The sequence below is a fragment of the Lagenorhynchus albirostris genome, chromosome 15 (assembly GCF_949774975.1).
Source record: "Lagenorhynchus albirostris chromosome 15, mLagAlb1.1, whole genome shotgun sequence".
In the NCBI taxonomy this organism is placed as follows: domain Eukaryota; kingdom Metazoa; phylum Chordata; class Mammalia; order Artiodactyla; family Delphinidae; genus Lagenorhynchus; species Lagenorhynchus albirostris.
This window is the reverse complement of record NC_083109.1, coordinates 44,689,759-44,709,638: the sequence shown is the minus strand read 5'-3', so window position 1 is coordinate 44,709,638 and position 19,880 is coordinate 44,689,759. Positions and strand designations below refer to the sequence as shown.

The 19,880-nt window shown below is 45.4% G+C and overlaps 1 pseudogene; it reads left to right on the top strand.

Moving 5' to 3' along the window:
- Positions 1–15,626: 15,626 nt before the first annotated feature.
- LOC132506588 (U6 spliceosomal RNA) lies at positions 15,627–15,726 on the top strand (annotated as a pseudogene).
- The last annotated feature ends 4,154 nt before the right edge of the window (positions 15,727–19,880 follow it).

The window sequence follows — 19,880 nt, the reverse complement described above, 5'->3', positions numbered from 1 at the left end:
TGAGATAACATTGGTTTATAACCAATAGAAGTGTCATGTGCACAACATTATATTTCCACTTCTGTGGACATTATACTGTACTCCCCGCCCAACCTGTAGTTTCTGTCATGACCATACAGTGGACCCCCTTTACTCATTTCACCCTCCCAGCGCCCTTCCCCTCTGGGAACCACTACTCTGTTCTCTGTCATCCACCTGTTTGTTTTTGTTCAGTTTGACTTGTTCATCTATTTTGGTTTTTGTTGTTAATTTTTTTTTTTTTCTTTTTTTTTTTCCGGTACGCGGGCCTCTCACTGTTGTGGCCTCTCCTGTTGCAGAGCACAGGCTCCGGACGCGCAGGCTCAGCGGCCATGGCTCACAGGCCCAGCCGCTCCGCGGCATGTGGGATCTTCCCGGACCAGGGCACGAACCCGTGTCCCCTGCATCGGCAGGCGGACTCTCAACCACTGCGCCACCAGGGAAGCCCTGTTTGTTAATTTTTTATATTACACATATGAGAAGGCTCTATTTTGAATCATTGCATTTGGTTCACTGTGGTGGAAAGTTTTGATTAAGGAATTTATTTCAGAGGATGCTGTTGGCTGCTGTCAGGTAATACACTTACCAGGTCCCCATCCCTCATGGGCAGTCTGCTGGTAAGAAGCCCCGTGAGTGGCTGATTGTCTGGAATCAGTACACCTGAGAGATGGTTGACCTCCGATGTCACCTATGCTGTCCCCTTGAATTAATCCACAAGCCTCACGAAGATAAATCCAATCCAGCTGTATTTTAAAATATCAAAAATGTAATTGTGTCTGACTTATAGATGCTTTTTCTGCTAGTGTTTGAACCAGAGCCACCACGGCAATATTGAATTTGCGTCAAGTTTGATAATTTATGTTAGGATTGTACTTATCGTTCCATGAAAATGAAACCAAGGTCACCAATGCTTTAGGGATGCACACCGGGGCCGGGTTGCCCGCCTGGCTGTGGAGTCAACATGCCGCAGTGTTCCTGATGCCACCAGGGACAGAGGCTTCCCTGGACGCCTCGTGGGGTCTGCAGAAACCCCACTTGCAGAGCTGCCCATCTCCACGGCCCCCAGGTCTACACACATAGCGCATATCGTCGCAGGTCCTCCCTTCAACACCCTCCTTCCTGAACCTACTCCAAGTGGGAGCTCTACATAGATTCCACCTTCTATAATCCTATAAACCTCGATGCCAGCCCCTCTCTTAAGCAGTTTGGTTTTTCTGGATGGCCCTTGATGGGAAATGACTGCATTATAGCACTCTATTATCCTGGCCCTTTGAGTCTGGAGTTAAACCTTAATCTGAACATATCCCGGTGGGTGACTTATGATGACTTGACCTTTTAGTTTTTGTTGTAACTGAAACTAGGGCCCTCCAGGGAAGCTGAAGATGAAAAGTCACAGGAGAGGAAGAGTTGCTGGATATTTCCTTTGCTTATCCAATTCATCTGAGGAAAGGTGAGGTTCAAGTACAGGAGGATGCTTAGATTCAGGTCTTCTTCTGTCGGCACCATTTCATCCCTAGAGACACAATGGACCAGGTCAACTGAAAGGTCGGACAAGCTCAGTTTGGATGTACTGGATCCTGGGGGCAGCCCCAGGATGGGCATTTGCTGGACAAGTTGGCCCCCTCATTCTTTAAGATAGGGGTTCGATGAGCTTCTTTTTGTAATTAAGTATCAACCATACTTTAAAAATAAGAAACATCACCATTACCAATAATCCTCCAAGTGACTGCCCCTTTTCTTGCCTTTGCCTCACAAGTTCACAGAGGTTTGCAGCCCAGGAGGGGCCATCCCTGCATCCCTCACTCTCCTGCAGGGCGGTCCTCTGAGCAGGTGAAAGGGACCACCCACCCTTGTTCCCTCAGCTCAGACTTCTCCATGAATGGGCTCCCCAAGTCGGCCATTGTCCTGCTGTGTTATTCGGGAATCTTCCATTCTGCCCTAGAATAAGAGAAACAAGCAAATAAGGAAGACGTATAAAGGTCAGTGTGGAAGCAGGTGATCCGTGAGTCACTTGAATTGAGTTGGATGAATTGAGCAGAGCGTGTGCTGCTGCTGAAAACGGATGGGAAGGAATGGGAGGCCTGGGAGGCATCCATGTGCACGAGATCTGATGACATCTGTTCCAGCCGCATGTGTCCCTTGGCCAAAACACATGGATAACAGCCATGGTGGTGGCAGGTCATTGTGAGCCACAACTGCCGGTCAGGCACACTGGCCCCAACATCTCTCAGATGGAATCACTGGGTGTCGGGTCCAGAGACCTCCCATCCTCTGAGCCTCTGACTCTGGCCCTCATCACCACTCCATCAGCAGGAAAGGGATGTTGCCGAGGGTGTTGCATACAGAGGATTCAGGGAGCGGGGTTCTTCTGGCCGACTGGCACCCTACCTAAAGCACAGGACTGAGCCCAACTCTTTCCTCTTGCGTCTCACTGTGTTTTTCATGACCTCACAGAGAGCGGCCCAGAAGTTACGTGGAGACAACCCTTGCATCAAGGAATTTCCTACGCAACAGAGGTAACTGGCAGGGACACCCTGGGTGATGGGGCCTGTTAGAAACACGTCCTATCCACGATTCATATAATGAGCAAAGGGGATGGGGACCTGCAGCAGAACTCAAGTCAGAGATGAGAGGCTCTGAGTTTCCATTCTCTGTGCCTCCATGAGCTCATTCCATATAAACGCTCCCGATATAATGTGAAGTGAAAAAAAAGCAACTTGGATGACACTCATTTTGTGAAACTACTTACACTGAAGATAAACAATCATATTTACGTGTCTATACATTCATGAAGCACTGCATTCCAGGCATTAGGTTTGATGTTATAGCAGCGTTTTTTTCTTTATAAATATTTAGCGAGCATTCATTGCTCTAAATAGACATGTATCAATGTATGTATAAACATGGAAGGATGCCAGAAGAAAATGCAACCAAATGGTAACAATGGGTCATGGGATTCTTAATAATGTTTTGTTTATTATTCATCTTTTGTATATTTTCAGGAATTTCCAAAAGCTAACAAGAATTGTTTTCTGATTTAACAAAAATCAGCATGATATTTCAAATATCCTTTGCAGCAAAAATCTTTACAGAAATTCCAGAGTGGGTTATGAGCCAAACTCACACAAGAGGAAGTTCTGATCTTTAAAAATGAAACAACCTCCTACTGTCCTAGGAAGGTCCCGTGCAACACCTGACACAGCATCCTTCCCAAGGTGCATTGTCCCCATCACTCCACTGATGAAGCTCCCTGACCCACGCCCATCACTCTGGTTCCTACATGTGGAAGTCCGTGCTAGGTCCTTCTGCCAAGACATACAGAGATTTACGCTGCATTTGGCTCAAATCTCTTTCTACATTTGAACAGGGTTGAAATTACTAGAAAATTAGTCCAGATGCATCAACACCAGGCTTTATACCTACAGTCAGCCCATCACCCACCAGTTCATGTCTTCCAAGACAGCTCAGTTGGGTGCAGACCACTTGTCCGACGAAGGTGGATGCGCTGGTCTCAGGGGCTCACTGATGGAAGGAGTGGCTTCAGTAACCCCACATCTTTCCCTAGGTTCCCACCTAGGTCCGATTGCTGCTGACTCATCACCTGTAATCTTGGTGACTCAAAACAGCGGCAATCATTTTATTCTCTCATAGTGTCTATGGGTGGCTCTGGCTCAGGACCTCTACTGGCCGTAGTCAGTCACTGACTGGAGCTGGAAAAACCTGGGAGACGCTGGGCACTGGAGCAGCTGGGGGCTGGCTAAACATCTCCGCCCCCGTCTCCGCTCACATAGTTGCAGGGCTGCTGCACGTGGCCTCTTTACATGGGATGACTGGGGCGCCTTCCAGCATGGCAGCCTCAGGGCTCCAGCAGCAAGGAGGAGGCTGAGTTCCCTCTCATAAGCTGGCCTCAAAAGTCCCTTCACATCCCCTCTGCACACCTTAACGGCCAAAGTAGTCACCAAAGCCCTCCCAAAGCTAGGGGGCGGGATATAGCTCCACTTCTTGACAGGATGAGTGTCAAGGTCACCTTGGACAAGAGCCTGAGCCATGGGAGATGTTGCTGTGGGGCAGATGGAGATCCCTCGTTGGTGACACCCGTACCTTGTCTCCTCCTACTCATCCTCTGAGACCCAGCTGCATAGAGATTCCCCCTTGCGAGGCAGCTTTCTAGAACATCCTCTCCAGCCTTGAGGGCTTGCTCCTCAGAGCTCTGGTATCCCATCCTGCACAAGTTCATTGCTCACGAACCTCTTTGTGCTGGAGGAGTTCATGTCTTTCTCCTCAGCAATCCTGTAAACTCCTTGAAGGCTGGGGACTGGGTCATTCATTTTCTCTTCCCTGTGTTAACCTATTCAAAAATGTTTAAAATGACATTTGTAAAACTCTCTACCAGCATGGGAAGTGTAAAAACCTTTTTTGGACATTTTTCTTTTCTCTTCCTGACTTTTAGTACAATGTATGGGTTGCAAAGATTGCCCCCTACCCCATAAAGAAGTGAAGAAGATAGATTGTCTTATACAGATTGAAGAAGATAGCTAAAAGAAATGTGAGGAAAAAGAAAATCCAGGAGTCCATACAAGGTTGAATTTCTCCACTCTAAAGCAAAATTCCAAATTTTGAACAGGGGTGGTCAGTACCAAAGACTCAGATCATAACGTTAGCAGGACAATTTGAAATTACCTTAATTAAAGCAACACAAAATCCTCCTCTCTGATCTTTTTGATGTTGGGCTGACTTCATCTTTCACTTGTCTTTACGATAATTGAAAGGAAATAAAATTCCCCTTAACAAGCATAAGCTACAAACATTATTGATTTCACAACCACTGCAAAAATCAAAGAATACTTGCCTGTTTGTGACTGGAAATATTTATGTTTAGCTAACAATGGTTTTCATGGGAATGACAGGACATTCTAATCCGAGGAAGGATCGTGGAATTGACTTCCTTCTCCTTGCCTTCCACTAGCTGTAAATATTCACCTTTTTTGCATCGTTAATAGCGGGGGGTACAGGGTTCTAATTAATGGGCTTTCTGATTAATTACACACTGCAGATGAAACTATATTCAACATTCTTCATAATAAAAACTCATCTGAAGAAAAGCTGATTCTTCCTTGGTGATCAAGAAAGGTTCATAATTAAGAACAACCATTATGCAAACAGGTTTCAGAAATGTTTGGTTATTTGAACAATGACTTGGGCTCTGGATGAGTTGCTTCTAGTTGACGGATCCTTGAAAAACCATAGACATATTGTTCCAATTTTGGTCTGCTGAAAGATTATGCATTATTTATAGGTTGTCTTTAATTAGTTATGCTTTATAAGAGTCACAACATTTTTCCCTTTAGTTTTTCATAATAATTATCAGTGAAGGGTCTGATGCGTATTTGCCACAAGCATTATAGCGTCATCATTTACTCTGGGAAGAGAAAGGAATTAGGAGCAAAGGGAGTCTTTTTAGTAACCCGTACCTCGGAAGTCTAATTTCTTCGAGTGTCTGTCACAGCCAGTGGTGGTTTCTTTGATCCTGACGTTATTATCAGACCCACCGGATCCCCGAACTGTCCAAAGCAGTGAGGGCTCCTAGGTCAGGCCATCCTGATTTCTCCTTCCGTGATTGGAGCCCTTGTCTATCTGCTCTTCGTCTCCTCAGCCCAAGTTCCAAAGTGAAAGTGTCTTGTAGGTGTTTCCCATCAGCGCCCAAGATGCTGGAGATCTGGGCTCCACCACTGAGAACTCTGGGGCTGGGGCACGTCACCCTGCTGTCCTGTCCAGTCTGCCTTCCAGAGTCATTGTGAGGGTGAAGTGTGATAGCACCTAAGCACTTAGAATGCAGTATTATTTCTCATCCATAGTAACGAGTCTTAAATAGACTTCCCCAGAAGTACACCCCGAGACAGGGACGAGGAGCAAGTGGCCTGTTAGGAGGTGGTCCAGGAAGCATGGGGTTCAGGGAGTGAGACAGGATACAGGAAGGGAGTCAGCACAGGTGCGTAGATAAACAGGTGCAGCTGTGGCAACTGGGGCTCGGTCCTGATGGGGACCTCTGAGAAACCAGGTAACACATGACTCAGAGATGCCCATCTGACATTTGAAGAAGCCGTATTTTTATTCTCCAAGTCCTGTCTGTCGCTGGTTGGGAGCTGATCCCAGGACACCAGGTCCCCAGCACTTCCGGACTGACCCACATGTGTGGCCTGTGGTCTTTGCACATCTGTGGTCTGCACACACCTGAATGAGCTCTCAGGTGCCTGCAGCAGGAAGCAGTGAGTGTGCAGGGGAAGGCGAGTACCTGCATGGGCCCTGGAACCATCTGGAGGGCGCATCAACACACAGAATGCAGGGCATCTGCCCCAGAGGGTCTGATCCAGTAGGTCTGGGGAGGGGTCAAGGGTTGGCCCTTCTAACAAGCTCAGGTGATGCTGATGCTTCTGGTTCAGAAACCAGCTTTGGAGAACCATTGGCCTAGTAGATAAAGGTGGGGCTTCAACAGTGTCTACCTAGTCAGCTGGCTGGTGATATCTTCAGAGCAACAAATCTTTGGCTGGGAGCTGGATAAAATTCAAGGAGGAGAGAGACGATGATGCAAGAGGGAAGTCGACGGATGCGGCATCTTTTTTCTCTCTGCTCTCAGAGAATATAACTTCTTGGCCCAGCAGTAAGGTGTACCTTTCCATTCCTGAATGCCACCTTCATTTATAATGGAGACAACCACCTAGTTTTGAAAATCATGGTGGACATAGTGGGTCTTAATCTTTTCCTGGAGACACATGTAGGAGGATCTCTGATCCCAAGGGTGACACCCTCCCATGAGCGTGCCCAGATTTGGGATAAAATCTCTCAAATGCTGTGAATGGATGAAGCACTATAATTGCTTGCAATCACTATTTCATTCCCGGTAAAACTGCAAGAACATGTCAAGAAGCACCTCTGCAGGAAAGAAAATTCTGGCATTACCCCCTTTCCCACCCATTCTAGCAAGGCCTGGGTATGAGCCGTCCGGCAGACTCTGTGACGTGTCTGAGTATCTGTCACCATGACCCCCTGGAACAACAGGAGGTGGCCCTGCTGCCAGGCCCACCACTCTGACATCAGGGATGTCCTGGGCTCACGCCATGTGTTCTTTGGCTGTCCGTTGAGACCTGGGTGCTGCACTCTCCCTATCATGTGGGTCTCATCTAACTCTGCCGCTGACGGGCAGCACCTACCCACCCCCATCGTGGGTCCAGGCAGGACAGCTTCCTGGACTGCGTCAGCCTCGGGCTGGGGAGTGGCAGTGCCCGTCTGAGTTTCAGAAACCTCCCACGTCTGCAGCTGTGTGTGTGTTGGTGAGGGCCTTTGGGGCTGGGGGCGGACATGAAAGTTGTACTCCCATCTGTCTCTGGAGACTGTTTTTGCTGGACGTCACCACAGCCCAACTCCTTTCTATCCAAGTGACGTCAAGTACTGACGTCATCCCTAGGACTTATCCTTGGCACTTGTCAACATGATAGCAGAGAGTAATGTTGTTATAACGATAACTAAAATTAGCTCTATTTTTAATGAAGGAAATAATTCCCAAGCTTTGGCAATTTTTGTATTGGTTGTAATTGCTTTTGACACATTTCCCATCTGATTGGGAAGCGCAGGTGTGTGATGGGATCCATGCCCCAAGTGGCTGGCCTGAACCAGTGCCAGGAGCAAGTTTTGCAATGAGAAGGGTCCAGCACTCTAGTTAGTAAAATGAATTTCCAACCGCTCTTGGAAACCTAGGATCGTGGCAAGGTAAGGGTGCACAGAGATTAAATAGAATACATTCCGATGTCTTCATGAAAACAATGAGAAAGCAGAGGTCCTCAGGCACTGGGATCACCCAAGAGCACAGGCAGATTAGGAGGGACCACAAAGCTCTGTTGTTTCCCACATGAGCCCATCTATCCAACCTCAACATCTGAGACTCATCTTTGACTTTTCCCTACCTTCCCACCCCTAAATACAATCGTCCACATCCTGTCACTGTGTCTTTTATGAATTCTGTCCCATCCAGTTCCCCAGTTCCTGCTCTCACTGCCTTTCAGACCCTCACTGGTTCCGGTATTTTCACTTTGGTGTATTTTCCACCCAGTTCTCTCTCCCGAGCATCATCTCCATCTGCTTCGACCTGCCCTGCATTCTGCTTCCAGACCGGCCTCCCCCACGCATCCCTACGCACGCTTCTCCTGTAAAGGGAGGCTGTCCTAAGTCCTAGAGGTGGACAGCTAAGAGGCGACCCGAATATGCGGTGTTAATATGCGGCAGTGGACCCACTCATGTGCCCCCGTCCCCGCCCCCGTGTGGGCAGTTTCCTACCCTGCACCCCAGCGACTTTGCCCTGGGCGGCTCTGGGTGAGAAGGAGCCACCCCCGCGTGCAGGGCAGGCGGGTAGCACCAGGAACCAGTGAGCAGTGCTTCGAGGAGATGCGGAAAGCACCTCAGCTCACCACTCGGAGAGGTGCTCTGTGCTCCCTTCTGAGCCTCCAGTGGGAACTGGCCCATCTTTCCCCAGCAGTGACCCTTGTGATGACACACCTGTCTAAGGTACAAGAATACAGAGTAATACACTTAGCAGTAGTTATTTATTCAAAGTTGTCATTGGTGCCAGACACTGTGCTGAGTTCGGGTGACTTAAGGAAGAGGGGGAAGAGAAATCTCTGCAGAGACTGAGAATGGGGAGCCAGGGTATCAGGGGAAACCAGGGAGGAGAGGGGCCCATGCTTGAAGGGGCGGGGGTGCCTCCTGGACCCAAGGAGTCTCCTGTCTGTAGGTCTTCTGGGCAGAACCAAAATATTCATTGCCTTTCTGGCCTCTTGACCTCCCTTTTGTGGTCCTCTGCTTTGCTTCCTGTTTCAGTTTGGTCCTCACATGCTAGACCTCTGACTTCTGCCCAGAAGGACGATTAACCTGAGTGATGAAGTCTGCAGAGGTGCCCACGGCTCACTAACCAGCATGCTTGTACCTGTCATTCTCTCACTGACTTTCCTGTCACGGCTCCAAACAGCCCTCATTGTCTCACAGACTCCCAAGAACAATTCCCTAAATACATGTTTTACTCTCTTTCCTGCTTGAATCTATTAGAGCTAAACGCAATGGCTCATTTCCTGTAAACATTGGCACCACCAACAATTGCTGTGGTAACATGTTACAATGGTCACCACTAATTTAATTAAAATCACCATGGAAACACCATGACCCACGCAGGTAATACCAGGGTGGGGAGAGGAAGGCCGAGCCAAAGTGGGATGTGTCTGCAGAACGACCAGTGTCAGGCAGTTTCTTTCCCATTTATTAAGTCAGCAGGGACTAGTTGCAAAAACAGCTCCCGCCACAGAGAAATATGAGTTAGTTGACCTTCACCCTTTTCTAGGTCTCCTCCCACTGACTTCCTGGTAAGGTCACACTGATTCCTGACATTTGCCTGACCTGGATTGTGACTTTACAGCACACGGTTTGAAAAGTTAATTTCCAAAAATGGTCTTTAATTCACTTTTGCAGCCATTATCTGTCTGACCTTAGGGTGAGCTCAGCTCTGCGTGATGCAAATGTCTTTCTATTGTCTAAGTAACTGCCCTCTTGAGGGCACGAATAAAGAATAATATGCTTGGCAGGATTTATTTATTCAAAATTACTGTCGGTGCCCAACATTGTCTCAGTCTGGGAACCGAGTATGGGATAAATATGAATACAATCTCTCTCTGTCCTTAAGGAACTCATTCACTGGCAGGGGAAAGAGAGATTTATTTAAAATTTTACAATACATTGCAATCTGTGTTATGACAGTTTTGCAAACACTTTTTTGAGGGAAGATACTAAAGTGCTATCCGTTTATTAACAACAAAAGCCATAATTTTAACTAAGAAATCTTTGGAAGTTATAAGAAACAAATTTCAGTATGAAACCAGTTAACTGTTTTTGGTAAGTTCTTCTAACTTTTCTATTATTAAGTATATACTTGTGCAAAAAAGTGTACGGTATTCTTTAGAATAAAAATTTTAATAATCACTTAACCACTAAGAAACATACAGTAAATAACAATTCAAAAAAAAATAAGCTACATTTTAGGCTGATTCTATAATAATTGCTTTAAGAATCAAAGGAATATGGAAAACATTACAAGTTATCTGATTCTGAGATTCCACACAGTAATTAACAAATTTTTAAATTTTGGAATAATTTTAGATTTACAGAAAAAATTGCAGACAGTACAGAGACTTCTGGTATACCTCCACCCTGCTTTCCCTAACAGTTACATCTTAAATTTCCATAGTACAGTTTTCAGAACTAAGAAATTAACATTTGTATATTACTATTGACTAAATTTTTTGTGTGAATTCACCAGTTTTTCCACTAATGTTCTCTTTAAACACCAGGATTCAAGCTAAGATCTCCCATTGGATTTAGTCTCCTGAGTGTTGACTGTTTCTCAGTTTTTCCTTGTTTTTTTATGACCTTGATGATTTTGAGTAGTATCGGGTAGTTACTTTACAGACTCTAACTTGTGGGTTTTCTAATGTTTTGCTCATCGTTAGACTGGGAGTATGGGTTCTGAGGAAGAATATTACAGAGGTGTAGTGTCCTCATCACATCCTATTAGTGGGTACACGATGTCAGCATGCCTCATCACCATTGCTGTCGACCTTGATCATTTGGTTAAGGCAGTATCTGGCGCCCCCCTTGGCCAACATGCTTATACATGTGTGTGTGTGTGTGTGTGTGTGTGTGTGCACATGTGTACACAAGTCTGGGTGTTCCTCATGATCCTCAAAATCAATAACTGAATTCCCTGTCTTCCTGCAAGCCCGCTGCTCTTCTCCAGGATTCTCTATTTTGTTCAATGCTTCAGTTCATCCACTCAAGCTCCCAGGCAAGAAATCTGAACGATATTTTTGTTTACTACAGTCGTCCCTCAGTGTCAACAGGGGAGGGGGTCCAGGACCTTCTGTGGATACCAAATTCTGCAGATGTTCCTCTCTTACATAAAATAGCACAGAATTTGCATACAACCTATGCATATTCTTCCATATACTTTAAATCATCTCTAGATTACTGATAATACCTAATACTACATAATGCTACATAAATAGTTGCCAGTGAGTGGTGAATTCGAGTTTTGCTTTTTGAAACTCCCTGGAATTTTTTCAAATATTTTTGATCCACCACTGGTTGACTCTGCCGATGTGGAACCTGAAGATGTGGAGGGCCGACTGCAGTCTATCTATACTTTCTCCCAGATTCTGTATCAATACTGTTGATTCTATTTCCCAAACATTGTGTGAATCTATCCCTACTTCTCCATCACCACAACACTTGCCGTGGTAAATCCCTTACTGCCTTTCATTTGTATTGCTATATTGGATCATAATTCAAAGATCTTGAGTTTTTCCACCCAACTCATGCTTCACTGCACAGACACCTGGTGGTCCATCTAAGTCGCCAGCCAATCAAGCCACTTTGTTCTTAGAAACATATGGTGTCTCACTATTGCCTATAAGAATAAGGTTAACAATGAAATTCCACAGCTATGACCTATGGCCCATGGTCCTCTTCATATACTTTCTCTTTTGCTATTTTCTCAATACAACTTAAGTTCCATCCTTACCAAACTGTTCAACAATCTTCTAACACTTCCTGTCTGTATCTCTATGTCCCTATGCTCTTTGCTCTTTCTGGAATCCCCCTCGTTTGGGGAAAACCTAATTACCTTCTAAGACCTTGTTACTTGAAGAGTGGTCTGCTGACCAGATGCGTCATGTCGCCTGAGAGCTTGTTAGAAATACAGAATCTCAAGCTCTACTCCAGACCATTGACTCAGAATCAGCATTTTCACAGCATCCCCAGGGGATTCTCAGGCATACTGAGGATGGAGACTCACTACATTCAGCCATCTCCATCATCAGCTTCACTAGAAAGTCTTCCCTGACATGCCCTTCACCCTGTGTACCCACCTCCCTGCTCTCTACCTTCTTTGATGTTGTGTAGGAATCATCTGTTGATGTGAGCTCTTGAAGGAAAAAGGGATGTCGCCTGTTCATCTTTGTATCCTCAGAGTCAAACACAGGGCTCACTGTCCTTCATCCCATAAACAGCTACCAACACCTGCAATGGGCCAGTCACAGTCCAAGGTGATGACAATGACATCAGTGAAGACACGGCACGGTCCCTGTTTATATTCTAGGCGTGAAGACGATGTTCGTCAAAGAGAAACAGAGACTTTAATGACAATCTTGCAAGTGATCTGAGCCCAAAGTGTTTGAATTTGGAGGAGTAGAGAAACATCTGTTGACCCTAGGTGTGTCCCAGTGCTTCACAGGGACATGACTGTATCTACTCAAGGTCATCATTCACAGTTGTAAATACAGAACAGAGAAAACAAAGAGGTGGAGTTGGTGATTACCTTATGCATCACCAAGCACACTACCTAGAGAATTTCACTCTTGGAAAAGTTCTTAAAGCTACAGCTACCCAGCTGCTGTTTGAGTCCACTTTTCAAAACTCCAGCCTCATAACTTTTCATTCTTTATTTAAATGCTGCTGCAGTCAGAGAACTCACTATACCCATGGTCGATTCATTGCATCCTCATTTATCTGTGGCAGCCAACTTCTTCCTCAGATCGAGTTGATAAGTCTACCTATGTCTACTCCTAGCCTCCTGAAAGGTCTTTCTGCCTTGGATAAGTCACTGCTTCCCAGCTGGGATATCTTATAAATGTGAGTTGCCCATGAAGAATTCTTCATCAATAAGTTAGTGCTGAAGGCAAGTGGAGTTTCATCCTGTTTGGAACCCCTGGAGGACATGCCTCAGAGTCAGTCCACCTGAGAGCCTAGGAAGTTGAGGTATCCACCAAAACCCATGCATCATAGGTAAAGGCTGTTGTTAGGCGGCGTGTTGATTCTCCAGCACTTCTGGCCTCTCAGATAGGCAAAGTGAGCATATGCCACCGTCAGAACAAGTGCAGAGAGTCTTTGGGTGTAGAAATGAGTACTGAGAGGATACGAGCAAGACACCAGCAACGCCTGCTGCAGGAGAGGTGGGGGAAGGACGTGCACTCAGGTGTGCTTGTTAAAATAAAGAGCTTGACCACTGGTAAGAAGAAACAGAACAAAAAAGTTGATTTTACTGTATTTCTTTCAAAGAAAGATAGTAAGTATTCTATAATCTACAAAAATTAGTGGAGAGAGCAGATTTTTTTCATCAGCTGTTACTAACACAACTCTAGCTTTCCCTACGGATGCTTGTTTGGAACGGCCCCACTCATAGTCAGGGCCCCCAGCTGGTGCAGCCAGAGAATCTAGAGAAGAAGACTGCCCTCCATCTCTTCTCTTCCTAAGGGGGTGCTCCATGCCACCACCAGCCGCCCAGCCTCCAGGTCACACCGGGGGTCTGAGGCATGGCTGCTCATAGAAACTGGGGCAGGTTGGAATGAAATGGAATCTCTCAGTAAAGATCCATCTGCACCAGCTCTTCATCTCAGCACCTTGAGAGAGCTTCCCCCACCCTCAGAGCAGCCCCTGCATTCCCCGAAGTTGTTGCCTTGACGACCAGTGCAACATAGACATGGAGCCCAGAACTCCTGAGAGAAGCAAAGCTTTTTTTCACGTCTTTATTGGAGTATAATTCCTTTACAATGGTGTGTTAGTTTCTGCTTTATAACAAAGTGAATCAGTCATATGCATACATACATCTCCATATCCCCTTCCTCTTGCGTCTCCCTCCCACCCTCCCTATCCCACCCCTCTAGGTGGTCACAAAGCACCGAGCTGATCTCCCTGTACTCTGCGGCTGCTTCCCACTAGTTATCTATTTGACATTTGGTAGTATTTATAAGTCCCTGCAACTCTTTCATTTCGTCCCAGCTTACCCTTCCCCCTCCCCGCGTCCTCAAGTCCACTCTCTACGTCTGCATCTTTATTCCTGTCCTGCCCCTAGGTTCATCCGAACCTTTTTTTTTTTAGATTCCATATGTATGTGTTAGCATACGGTATTTGTTTTTCTCTTTCTGACTTAATTCACTCTGTATGACAGACTCTGGGTCCATCCAAGTCACTACAAATAACTCAATTTCGTTTCTTTATACAGCTGAGTAATATTCCATTGCATATATGTGCCACATCTTCTTTATCCATTCATCTGTCTATGGACACTTAGGTTGCTTCCATGTCCTGGCTATTGTAAATAGAGCTGCAATGTACACTGTGGTTCATGACTCTTTTTGAATTATGGTTTTCTCAGGGTATATGCCCAGTAGTGGGATTGCTGGGTCATACAGTAGTTCTATTTTTAGTTTTTTGAGGAATCTCCATACTGTTCTCCATAGTGGCTGTATCAATTTACATTCTCACTGACAGTGCAAGAGGGTTCCATTTTCTCCACACTCTCTCCAGCATTTATTGTTTGTAGATTTTTTGATGATGGCCATTCTGACCGGTGTGAGGTGATACCTCATTGTAGTTTGGATTTGCATTTCTCTAATGATTAGTGATGTTGAGCATCCTTTCATGTGTTTGTTGACAATCTGTATATCTTCTCTGGAGAAATGTTTATTTAGGTCTTTTGTCCATTTTTGGATTGGGTGGTTTTTTTTTTTTAATATTGAGCTGCATGTGCTGCTTGTAAATTTTGGATATTAATCTTTTGTTAGTTGCTTCATTTGCAAATATTTCCCTCTCTTTTCCATTCAGGAATTCAGGGATGCAGGGGTCTTTATGAAGGTGCTAGCAGCAGGGTCCCTAACCTCAGGGCACCAGCTGAACAGAGATTCCCCCGTTACTTTTGGGTTTGATTTGTTATCTGCCTCCATTAGGGAGTAGCAGCTCCTTGGTCTCTCCAAGCACCCAAGTGGGGGCCTCCATTTTCAGCCACAGAGGACCAAGAGAAATGGATACAGCAGCCAAAAGAGGGGGGAATTCTACCAATTAACTGTGAGCTGCGGGCTGGGGATGGAGTAATGAGAAAATTGGGGGAAGTGGTGATTTTGACTGTGAGAAGTTACACTGAATTACATTTAAACTTTTAAGAGGAAAAAAAAGTCTATAAATGTTAGACGACTGTATACGGAAGTATTCACTGTTGGGTTGTTTTAAGATACATTCTCTATCCAGGACCTTGTAATAAACCTTGAAAACAGCACAGTGGCATTTCGTAGCCGAAACCAGTGAAATGCGTCTGGCCATAATAGCACTTTCTCAGTCGGCGCAAAATCATGAATCACCCGTTTCTCTAAGGACTTCATTAGTTTCAATGCAAGAGACTCTAATTCCCCCCCCCTCCATTTATCTTATGGCAATAAAAACCATTTACTTACCATGGATGCCAAAGAATAGATTAAGCTGATAAAAAAAAGTATAAGATTAACACGTGCAATTTACTTGGCAGATGGAGGTATTTTACCATTTTATCAAGTTGTTCTCTCTCTGGAGGGAAGCTGTGTGTTGACACTTCACAACCGAGACCAAGCTGGGGCCAGTCAGATGTCAGTGTTAGGGGAGGTGAAGACTGATCATCGCTGTGGACCAGGGAATGCTCTCCTTGCATCACCAAAGAAGATAAGAAAGGATCTTTCCTTGCACTCTCTAAATTTAACAAAGTTGTAAGTGTGCTTTGGCAGCATATAGAATAAAACTGGAACAATACAGAGAATAGCATGGTCCCTGCACAAGGATGACACACAAATTCATAAAGCATTCCTTATTTAAAAGAAAAAAGTTTTTAAGTATACTGCTATAGTAAAAAGAACCACACACACATACAAACAAACATAAACACACACACAATAAAACAATATTAGTGGCAAAAATAGGAAGATGGAGTCTATAGATGCTATCTATACTTCTTAAATTAAGACATAAGTGGACTTATTATTCATAGGTGTGACATATGAATAATAATGTCAACTAAAAATGTACTATAATTCCTCCAAATTACTGGAAGGCAAACACACGTATACCTCAAATATCAAAAAGAAAAGAAAAGAGAGAAAGAAAGAGAAAGAGAGAGAGAAAGGAAGAGAAAGGGGAAAACAAAGCAAAGAAAGGAAAGGCAATTTTTAGAGCAAATGATGGAAATAAAGAGTATATTGAAAACAAATAAAAATCTCAAAAGTAAAGCTAGTAAAACATAAAATGGCATGTTTGATTAGTACATTTGGATGACATGACACTAATAAATGTAGAATAAATGTAAATAAAATGTAAATAAAAAAGAAACTAATGAAATCAGATTAGACAAAGAGTGACCAAGCAAATGTTAACAAAGAAAGCTAAGAGTCACGGTAATAATATCAGACAAAGATAAAGTTAAAGCAAAAATGATAAACTAACACACAAAGGATACCAAATATTAATACATGGTCTCACCTACAGTGATAATGCAACTGTATTTTATGCAGTAAATAACATAGGAAAACAACATAAAGCATAAATCTAGAAACTTCTAAAATAAATCAACAAAACCCAGAAGTAGTATAAGACCAACTCATCCTTATGATATCATGACTGATCAAGTGGATAAAATTTCTCAATTAATTAAGGAGGTAGAGTCATGGTTCTGAAGCCTGAATTACCCTCAGCCCAGGTGAGTTTGTTCAAACACAAATCACTGGGCCCCACCCGAGTGGTTCTGCTTCATTTGGTCTGGGTGGGCTCTTGTGCCCTGTTCAGATGGAAATTCAGTAGAGAAAACTATCTGAGAAGAGATGATGCCATTGAAAAGTGTGGAATCAGGAAGATGAGGATGATTCAACAAAGAACTGGTAGCAGAAATCTCCAGGAAGCTGCAAGGTTTATGCGTGTGGTTCCAGCACCCAGATCTCTACAGAGAGCCCAAGGGACTCTCAGCATGACAGAGAGCCCAAGGGACTCTCAGCATGACAGAGAGCCCAAGGGACTCTCAGCATGACAGAGAGAGAGCCCAAGGGACTCTCAGCATGACAGAGAGAGAGCCCAAGGGACTCTCAGCATGACAGAGAGAGAGCCCAAGGGACTCTCAGCATGACAGAGAGCCCAAGGGACTCTCAGCATGACAGAGAGCCCAAGGGACTCTCAGCATGACAGAGAGAGAGCCCAAGGGACTCTCAGCATGACAGAGAGAGAGCCCAAGGGACTCTCAGCATGACAGAGAGAGAGCCCAAGGGACTCTCAGCATGACAGAGAGCCCAAGGGACTCTCAGCATGACAGAGAGAGAGCCCAAGGGACTCTCAGCATGACAGAGAGAGAGCCCAAGGGACTCTCAGCATGACAGAGAGAGAGCCCAAGGGACTCTCAGCATGACAGAGAGCCCAAGGGACTCTCAGCATGACAGAGAGAGAGCTCAAGGGACTCTCAGCATGACAGAGAGCCCAAGGGACTCTCAGCATGACAGAGAGCCCAAGGGACTCTCAGCATGACAGAGAGCCCAAGGGACTCTCAGCATGACAGAGAGAGAGCCCAAGGGACTCTCAGCATGACAGAGAGCCCAAGGGACTCTCAGCATGACAGAGAGAGAGGCCAAGGGACTCTCAGCATGACAGAGAGAGAGCCCAAGGGACTCTCAGCATGACAGAGAGAGAGCCCAAGGGACTCTCAGCAGAGCCTTGAGCTGACTGCAGCCCCAGCATGGAAGCCGCCAGCAGTGGGGTTCAGAGAAGGGATATGATTCCCTTAAGTCTGCACGTGAGGACAGAGGGGGAATTTTGCCCCCAAAGTCTCTGTTTCCAAAATGCAGGCACATTTTGTTACCCCTGGGAGAGAACGGGGCAGAATTCCTCATCCTCTACGGGTCTGTCCATCTTGCTCTTACCTCTCCTTAGCTTCTGAGGTGGTAAATTTTCCTCAAAAGCTGCTATTTCTGCCCCCATTAAAAAAAAAATGTGTTTGGCCACATGCCAAGTCCTTTACACACATTCCTTTGCTGTGTGACCCTGCGAGGCACACCTTCCATGACCCCCATGTTATGGGTTGGGTATCCGAGGTCGGCGAGTTCACCTACCTGGACATGGGACACGTGGAGGAGGGGCTCAAACCCCCATCCACCTTGACCCAACATAAGAGCCACACGACACTCCTCACTGCCCCCTTCTTGTCTGCTAACTCTCTTTCCTTTGCATTTGTCTCTTTCTCCCAGCAAAGAAGGGTAGGACTTCTAGTGGTTAGTGGTTAGTGTTTTATTTATTATTATTTTTTTTCTTTTTCCCCAGGTAGTAGTCAAGTTTATACGAGTCTCAATCAAAGCCACCTCCCATGGCCACCTTCCTCCCTCTGCTGAAACTGCTCCTTCCTTTTGATGTTTTGGTCTGGATGGAAGGTGGAGGCTGTCATCAGAGAATAGCCAGCTGCTAGCAGCCCCAAAGGCCCACAGGCTGGTCTGTCCTCACATGGCCTACCGGCCTGTGCTCAAAGCTGAGTGCGATTCTCAACTTTGAAAGTCTCCAAAAATGGCAGCATATCCTTGACCAGAGACAGGGCTCACTAGTTCTGCCTAATTCTGTAGCTTAGAAATCACCGCCTTTAAGGTGCCTTTGAACTTTCATGTTGGTTTGATAACTTAACTTCCAGAGTTTTGAAGATGCCTTGCTCTCATCTTTGTCTGCCTTTCCTGTGGATCAGAAGGCAACTGCAGGAGGAGTGTATCAGACCAAGAAATGTGACCCAGACCCTGGTTTCAGCACCACGGGAGCAGACCGTCAGAGGTGGTCTCCAGGAGCCCTCCCTTGCTAGACCTTTGGATAGTTCACCAATGCCCTCTGGGAATGCAATGCCGCATTCCACCCTGAAGTCTGGAAAATTCTAGACCTTAAGGAGATGGTCATGTTCCAAATATTGAGATAGCAAAACAAACAGGACTGAAGAGCCTCAGGGCACTTCCTTAATTTCCAACTGTTTCCAAAATGTGTTCAGTTAAGCAAAACCCCAAACGTATTGTGTAAAGTCCATTTTGCATTAAATCCACATGTCAAACTGAAAGAAACCATCCCCATATGAATCTGATTCATTCACGCTTAACTAATACAAAGCTTGGCAAGGAGCAAATTAATAGTCAAGAGGCCCCTTTCAGTGGCCTGAGGACGTCCCCCCTTGCTCCAGGTTGACTACCCAAGAAGGGAAAACAGGAAAGTGAACGCTGGACTCCTCATCTGACTCAACATCTCCCATTGGCAAGGCTCTTTCCCCTTCTTATCAGCAATAAAGCACCGATAATGAGAAGACACTGTCCTTGAGTAGGACGGGCGGCGTTGTTGGGTCAAGAAAGGCACCTGGGCCCATCCACCACACCCTTAAGAAGGGGCTCTCAGACTTGCCTCGCCTCCAACACCATCCTGGGTGAGGGACATTAATTTTTCTCCCCTAAATACCTGAGCAGCCAACTGCGTGGTCTTCCCGAGTCCACTTTTGCCCCTCTTCAGACTACTCGCTCCCCATGAACTTTTGGTCTCGCTCTCACCTACAAGTCTTATGGACTCAGAGGCACTTTGCATTAAAGATCTTTCTCCCATCCCAGCTGAGCAGCGAGCTATTCTGTCCTTTTTGAAAACCTGCTCTTTCATTCCTCTTCCCGGTCTCTTCTTCCCTCACTGCTCTGTTTAAAACCCTGTTCTTTAAAGATCCACTTAAATAATACCTCCTCTATCCAGTTTTCTTTTTTAACTTGTTGCTTTAAATAAAATTCGATTTACAGGAAAGATGCAAAAATAGTATGGAGTGTCCCTGAACAATTTCCCCAGCCTTCCCTCTCGCCAGCAATCTTACATAACCATAGTGCAAGTAATCAAAACCAAGAAATTCACATTGACCCAGTCAAATACTCTAAGACCTAGTCAATAAATATTTTTTGAGTGCCTATATGCACAGGATGGTTGTGGAAAGGACAGAGAGT